Source organism: Cyprinus carpio, chromosome B3 (genome assembly GCF_018340385.1).
Source record: "Cyprinus carpio isolate SPL01 chromosome B3, ASM1834038v1, whole genome shotgun sequence".
NCBI lineage: Eukaryota > Metazoa > Chordata > Actinopteri > Cypriniformes > Cyprinidae > Cyprinus > Cyprinus carpio.
This window is the reverse complement of record NC_056599.1, coordinates 26,710,015-26,717,742: the sequence shown is the minus strand read 5'-3', so window position 1 is coordinate 26,717,742 and position 7,728 is coordinate 26,710,015.

Genomic DNA, 7,728 nt, shown 5'->3' with positions numbered 1-7,728 from the left:
AAAGTTGAGACCAGGAGTGCACACATCAACTTTCACATAGAAAGTTGAGACCAGGGGTGCCCAACCCTCACAGGCGGAGCGTGTGTAAGCCTTAAGCCTTCCCCTGGCCATGGGGACTTGGGGCAAAAATGACACTAAATTGGAGAAGAATGCCCCTGCACAAACAAATTAAATCTATTACGTCCGTTGCTAAAAAGTGAACATGAATATAGACAGTGTTGATTGCGGCATTGAATAAGATCTGCTCATGTTGCACCATATTTAATTTTAGGTGTTTTTACAGTGTTGCACATTTTAACCAATCACAAACAATTCTGTTGCGCTTAGGAATGAAATGGCCAATCAGAGGCGTGCAGATGAGTCATCGTTCAAACTCATCAGTTTTGTTGAGTGCGCGTGCGTTTGCTGACTGAATTCCAGACTCAAATTTTCTCATCATAGACAAAGCGCAGAAATAAGTAGCTACAGTGTAAGTAAGAGATTAATTTCACATGTATACAGCTTCAGTGATTATAATGAGTTGTGTTTTTGTGAGAGTGCTTAAACTCGCTATAGATCAATGTTAGTGATGTCACTTTCTATATATAATTTATTCACTGTTTGAATAACTGTTATGTTTTGGCTTTGTTTGCGCTGCACAGACAAATTGTTGTATGACAAAGTACCGTACTTTGATGTCATCAGTATGCCGCTTGCATCGCTTTGACCGTTCTCTGTAGATCCCACCTTCTCACGCACCACGATTGGTCGATTACGTACAATTGTCTGTATGTTGTATATTGGTCTAACGATCATTACCTTCATTAAGTATGAAAACAGGAAACCAAAACCAAAACCTGGATATGGATATTTTAGGCAATATAGAAATCCTGGCCAGGATGTGTCCTGGGAAAATGGCACGTTTGGTCAACCTATGTTTAATAAATTTGGCTGCTTTTTACCTTACCCCAAAATTTGGTTCACCCTCACCCTCCGCCTTTGCCAAACCCTTTCCCGGAAAACCAACCTTTCTGCAGAGTTCAGCTCCAACCCTCATCAAACACATCTGCCTGTAGCTTCCTAGTCCTAGTTAATCAAGGTCCTATTCAGACCTTGATTAACTTGTTCAGGTGTGTTTGATTAGGGCTGAAACAAAACTCTGCAGGGCTGCGGCTCTCCAGGGCTGACGTTCGCCACCCCTGGAATATGTGGTGACTGCATCCATTTCAAATGTATAATAACTGTTTTTCCCAAAGACTTAAGTTCTATCATGACAACTCTCAGAGAGATTTGTGACAATGTTAATGTATTTGGGCTTGGCAGAACAGATCTGCTACGCTGCTGCTGCGGCAGAGCAAGTACAGAGACTACAGAGACAGTACTGCCAATACATCCACAACATGCTGCTGTGAGCATGTAAGAAATATTGCTTTTGCAAATATAACATACATGAAATAATCCCCATATTGCATACACGAATCACCTTGTAGCAGATCTATACAGGTGGAGCTGGGGAAGGTGGAGGGTTTCTGAAACAAGATGCAACTGCTACAGCAAGCACTAGGCATATATCTGAACGTTGAGCAGCGAGCTCATTGGCTACCAATACAGGAGAGAACCAATCAGCTGTGCCATGTGATAATGATGTCATTAGGTCAGACTGAGTTAGATCTATTGGACTGCGCCATCTAGAGTTTCATGACAGAACTCTGTATTTATAGCTGAAAAGTATTTAAAATGAAACAGATGTATTGTTGTAGATTAATAGAGTGGCCCTAGTGAGGGCTTTCTGGGGGCTAAGTAAGGGCTGCCCGTGCAAGGCCAGTGCTGAGGGGCCAACGTTTTGCCAATGAGCAAATTCTCAGGGGCCCTGCGCTGGCAGCCCACTGGGGGGCCTTAGGCTAGCCCTAAGTGGGCCCATAAAGGGCCAGTGCAGGCTTGTTTGCGGGGGTTTCAACAGACAACTTTTTTTTTAGTGACATTTTGTATTTCTCCTGAGATTTCATGAAAATATGAGTGGACACGGGCAGAATGTGATATATTTCTTCTAATGGTGCAAATAGTGTTTTGGGTTTTAAGAGAAACAGTTCAGGCAGGCAGTAACATTTCACCATATCAAACATCATGAGAGTCAGTGTGTTTTCATGTGCATTGTGTTGCTTTTCAGTTCCCTGTGTTATTCTTAGGATTACCCATTTTATGCTTCCTCTTTTACTGTAAACACACAAATACACAAAAATTCATGCTGGAACACTGAAATATGCCTCACAACCAACACTAAAAATATAACGGTGTCTGCTTATCAGCTGGCTTACCTTCATTCATATTTACTTGAAGAGTCATATTTGTCTGACCGAGTTCATTTCTGCTGACACACACTGGAGAAGCGATTCTGGTAAGGTCCTCAACAGTCATTGTGAAGGTGCTTATTACAGTGATGTGACAGTCTGATGCTCTGACCATGTTTAAATCAGCATCGTTTTGTAGAGGCCAGTGAATATCAGGCAAAGGCACTCTCTCACTGACACACACAGAATTGAGCTGATCCTGTTGCAGAGAGCGTGCAGAACTGTTCAGTATCTGAGGATGAGCTGCATGATACACTATCATGAAACATTATCAGCAAGAGAGAGTTATCAAAAGCTTTTCATTGATAAATGAATCAAGATGTGAAATGTAAGTGTACTCACAGTGAACCTTCAAAGTCATGGTAGCACTGGCACTCAGATTTTTCCCTAATGTAGCTTCACATGTGATCTCTGCTTGATGATCCTCAGGGACAGGCATGTAAAGGAGCTGTTTCGCTGAATTTCAAATGTATGTTCATTTTCCTTGGATATCTGATATCATAAAGCTTCTTTGAACTGAGTACCTTCCAGGTTACTTTTGGATCACTACCGAGGCAGAGATCTGGAAGTGTGCAAGTTATAAAAGCCTGCTTTCCAGTTACAAGGACCTCAGTGTTTAGACTGATGTTCAGTTTTCGTGGAAAAATAAGAGCTAACTGTGTTATTCACCTGAATGCAGACACTCACTTACATTGCAACTAAATAGCTGAAACATTTATAAAAATGTCCATTAATAAAGTGGTCAGGAATGTGACAAATTATTCTAGTCTAGTCGACACTGATGGCAGTCAGATAGCATATCGTTTTACAAAATTAGTTAATTCTCCATTTGAGTTTAAATGATATGCAGCTTTAAGTCAAACATACGTACCAGTAGAATAAGACACTTTGACTTTACATTTACATTTACATTTACATTTAATCATTTAGCAGACGCTTTTATCCAAAGCGACTTACAAATGAGAACAATAGAAACAATCAGATCAACAAGAGAACAACAATGGTATACAAGTGCTATGACAAGTCTCAGTTAGTCTAGTACAGAACACGAAGCCAGGTTTTTTTTTTGTTTTTTTTTTTATAAGAATATGATAGACAAGAAAAAGAAAAGGTAAGTACTAGTATTAGTTGGTTAAGTGCAGGTGAAAAAAGATGAGTCTTTAAATGTTTTTTGAAAATGAGTAAATACTCAGCTGTTCGAATTGAGATCGGGAGGTCATTCCACCAGCTTGGCGCAGTCCATGAAAAAGTCAGTGAGAGTGATTTTGAACCTCTTTGGGATGGCACCACAAGGCGTCGTTCACTTGCAGAGCGCAAACTTCTGGAGGGCGCATAGGATTGAACTAATGAGCTTAGGTATGTTGGTGCCGTACCAGTGGTCGTCTTGTAGGCAAGCATCAGTACCTTGAATTTGATGCCAGCGGCTACTGGTAGCCAGTGTAACCTGATGAGGAGAGGAGTAACATGAGCTGTTTTTGACTCATTGAAGACAACCCTCGCTGCTGCATTCTGGATCAGTTGTAGAGGCTTGATAGTACATGCAGGAAGGCCCGCCAGGAGAGCATTACAATAGTCCAGTCAGGAGAGAACAAGAGCTTGGACAAGAAGTTGGGTGGCTTGCTCTGACAGGAAGGGTCCACTTTCATGGATGTTGCCAGTGAGACACATTATCTGATGTCCATCAGATCCCAGTTTCTTTGCAAACTTTAGCCTGGGTGAAAGATGCCTTTTGTTGAGGTGATGTTGCCAATGACCTTTGTATGGTGTTTCCACCAGTGCAACACATCATCAGTTGTGTACCTCAGCCTCATTGGGTGTTTCTGCCCTTTATCACAAGACACCCTCAGCCGAGGCAGGCCCACCACAGGCTGATCAGACCCGGGTGTGTGTAACTTTGTTACATGGTCATTTGGACGCCCACACTGTGTCCATCCACTTCAGCCACAGCCAGTGGCTGCTTCTTTCAGCGACAGTGGCTAGTTCCCTAACTATCCTCCGCTGGACCTGTCCTCTGAAGCCCAACTCCTTCAGCAGCTTTATAGTGGAACTAGCCACGAAGCCCCTGCAGCCCACTTCCAGTGAGGGTTTACCTTCACTGTCCAGCCCCGCTCCTCTGCCTCAGCTGTCAAGTTGGCATATCACAGCTTCTTCCTTTCAAAGACCTCGTTAATGGCCTCTTCCCAAGGGACTGTCAGTTCGACTATTATGACAGTCCTACTGGAATTGGACCAGAGAACCAGGTCTGAACACATTGGTGACTGCAATTTCGAATGGGAAAGCGAGTCTGTGGATTAAGTCGACTTGCATTTCCCAGTCCCTAGCTTTATTAAGCTGGCCTGTGTCAGGGGACAGGCACTTAGCCTGCTTTTTCTCTCCTTCCCTAACAAAGGACTGCCTTTTTGGTAAGGTATTCTTGGCATTTTGGAGGATGGCGTTTGTTGACACTCTCTTGGTCTCTACTGCTACCGCCAAGCACTTCAGTACTTGATCGTGGCGCCATGTGTACCTTCCCTGTGTCAGGCTGGTCTTACAACCCACCAGGATATGTCTGAGGTTTGCCGGGGCTGCACACAGGTGGCAGGCTGGGTCTTGTCCACACCATACCTGCAAGTTTGTTGGGGAGGGCAGCACATCATATGTGGCTCTCATGATAAAACTGAATGTAAAGTGAATGCAAGAATGTAAATTCTACCTACTTTGACTGATACCTCATACAAATATGAGTAAAAGTGTGCAGAATAGGTTTATTTCATTTGATAGAATATTGTAATGTCAAAGTGATTGCAATACGAAAGTTATTTTCTATGGCCACGGAAATATAAAATGAAATTGCACTGACTGTTCATTGGAAGAACAGATTAGTTGATGGTTAGTTGATGGTTAATTAGTTAATCAGAATATTAATTCTGCTACAGTTACTACTGCCAGCTGATATAAAAATGTGTAATTAATTGTAATTATTTATATATGCTTCCCTTTTGAGCTAATTTACATATCTGTCAGTGATTTTGTATGAGTGCCATGTTGCTGTTCAGTTCTCCAAATTATTTTTGGATTGTCCATCATCTTGCACTTCCTCTATTAACACAGAAACAAAAATATTGATCTCTGCTTGGAAATTCTCAAAGATGGGCGTATAAAGAAGCCGTTCTGTGTATATTAAACAATTACTCATTTTCAATGGGTATTTGAAAAGTAAATATTATTTTGAGCCCAGCCCCTTCCATGTTATTTTTGGATCACTACCAAAGTAGAGACGTGGAAGTCTGCAAGTTATAAAAGTCTGTTTTTAAAAGTTACAAGGACCTCAGTGTTTAGAATGATGTTCAGTTTTGCTGTGAAAATAGGAAATAGGATGGACCATTATTTAACAGAATGCAGACACTCATATCACGCAACCCTGAAGAGAAAATGTCAATAGGATTTCTATGTCGTAAATGCCTATAAACACAGGACTCAAGACAGTGAATAGATAAAATGTGACAAAAATGTAAACATTCTAGGGAACTTTTGTTTGGGTTCTTATGCAGTTTTGTCTAAAAATTAATATTGAAATAAGCACAGTCATTTACTGTATGCAACAACAACAGCCACAGTTTAAGAAAAAATGGCTCTTATGAACCAGTTCTTTAATTGTCAAAAACACTCACAAAAAAGTTTTATGGAACTTAGGAATTTGGATACAGACCTTCTCAGTAAGTGAACTGACTCTCTCACTTAACTGTTAGTGTTTTTGGTAATACAAATGAAGCGGGAACCATTACTGTAATGTACAGTATATTACCTTAAGTTAGTGAGACATTTTACAAGTTGAAAAAAAGTTTGTTTCTATATATGAATAGTGTTATTCTGTACCTGTAATAAACCTGTCTAATGGTGCAAGAAAGAGTTTTTGCACATACACTATTTCAGACAAAACAATAAAAAAAAAAAAAAAAATTAGCAAAAACTCTTTCTTGCACCATTAGACAGGTTTATTACAGGTTTGCATTACTTGAAATAAGTGGATTCAGTATAAAATGCGATACTGTACAGAAAGTCAGAATACAGAAACCATGTGGCAGAATGCTATCTCATAATATCATAATATCTTATTTCATAATATCAATTTACATAGTAAAGACTTGATCTCCCCATCTAGAGCGAGGCACCCATTAGGCCTACTTGATCCAGTCCACAGGTGTTGAAAAAAAAGAGCTGAACAGCCACTATCTTAATCCTGTAGTATTTCATTAGAACAGTATTATGAGATTTTGTACTTCATAAGTAATTCTATGGCTAAAACATTAACGCTCCTTCTTTGTGTTGATCTTCATCTCCCCACATGAAACTTTCTTTTTTCAGTGGTTCTTGATGCTAGATTACAGTTCAATGTACTCATACACTTGTTTTTAAAAGAAAAGCTTCAGAGAGCAGTTAATAAATAACTGGGCTTGTGGGTTTGTGTCAGCTACAGTACGTACAACAGTAAATCAGTCATGCTGTGAGTTAGCAACATACCTTTCCTATAACTTGTTTTAAATTCAAATGCTCATGAATGCACAGTGTTAATTATTATTAATTTCCGTTTTCCATTTTAAATCAAACAAATCAATGAATGGCCTGAACTTGATACAACTAGTGTTATTTGTGTACATGCTTCTTAGCAGAGAAAGGAGGAACATGGAATAGAATGAACATAATATTTGTCATGTTTGACATGCAACATTTTCTGTTTGCAATCTTTACATAGTGAACTTTAGTAGTAAACATAAACACTGACCTTTCAATGCCTGAAAAAGCATCAATAGGCTTTCTGCACCAAATAGGATAAATCCAAGCATAGTTGAGATAAATAGCTACTACATGTAGGCCACACACATTTATTAATATTTGACTGTTGCACCATTAAACTTATAAACAAATGTATAAACTAATATTTAGGAAAGCCTGTGACCAGTGGCCCATAGCACAAAGCCAGTTTCAGTTTTTATCCAGGTAAGTTTATGTTCAGTTTGTTCAAACTCTTGAGTTTTTGGGCTCAAGAAGGTGGATTAGTTTTGAGCGGGTTTCGTCACCACGGTAACTTACGCTACATGGCTACCCTGCTCCAGAGCAGGTTTTATTCTAGGTTAGAGATCGCAAACCCAAACCTGACCAATCAGCTGTGAGCAAAGTGACATATATCTGTTGCAGTGAAGTCACTCCCTTGTATCTCTCGCTCCAAATTAAAGCAGTTTACAGTCAAAAAATTTTTGAGACAAAATTGCTGACTTTTGCAGCTACTTATTTATTATATTTATATTATATTAATTGTAATTGTTTATAACTCATATAATATATTCATATAATTAAGTTAAATTAATTGTAAGCTTTGTATTTAAATTAAATATGATATGAAATTATTTTTGCAAACACAAAC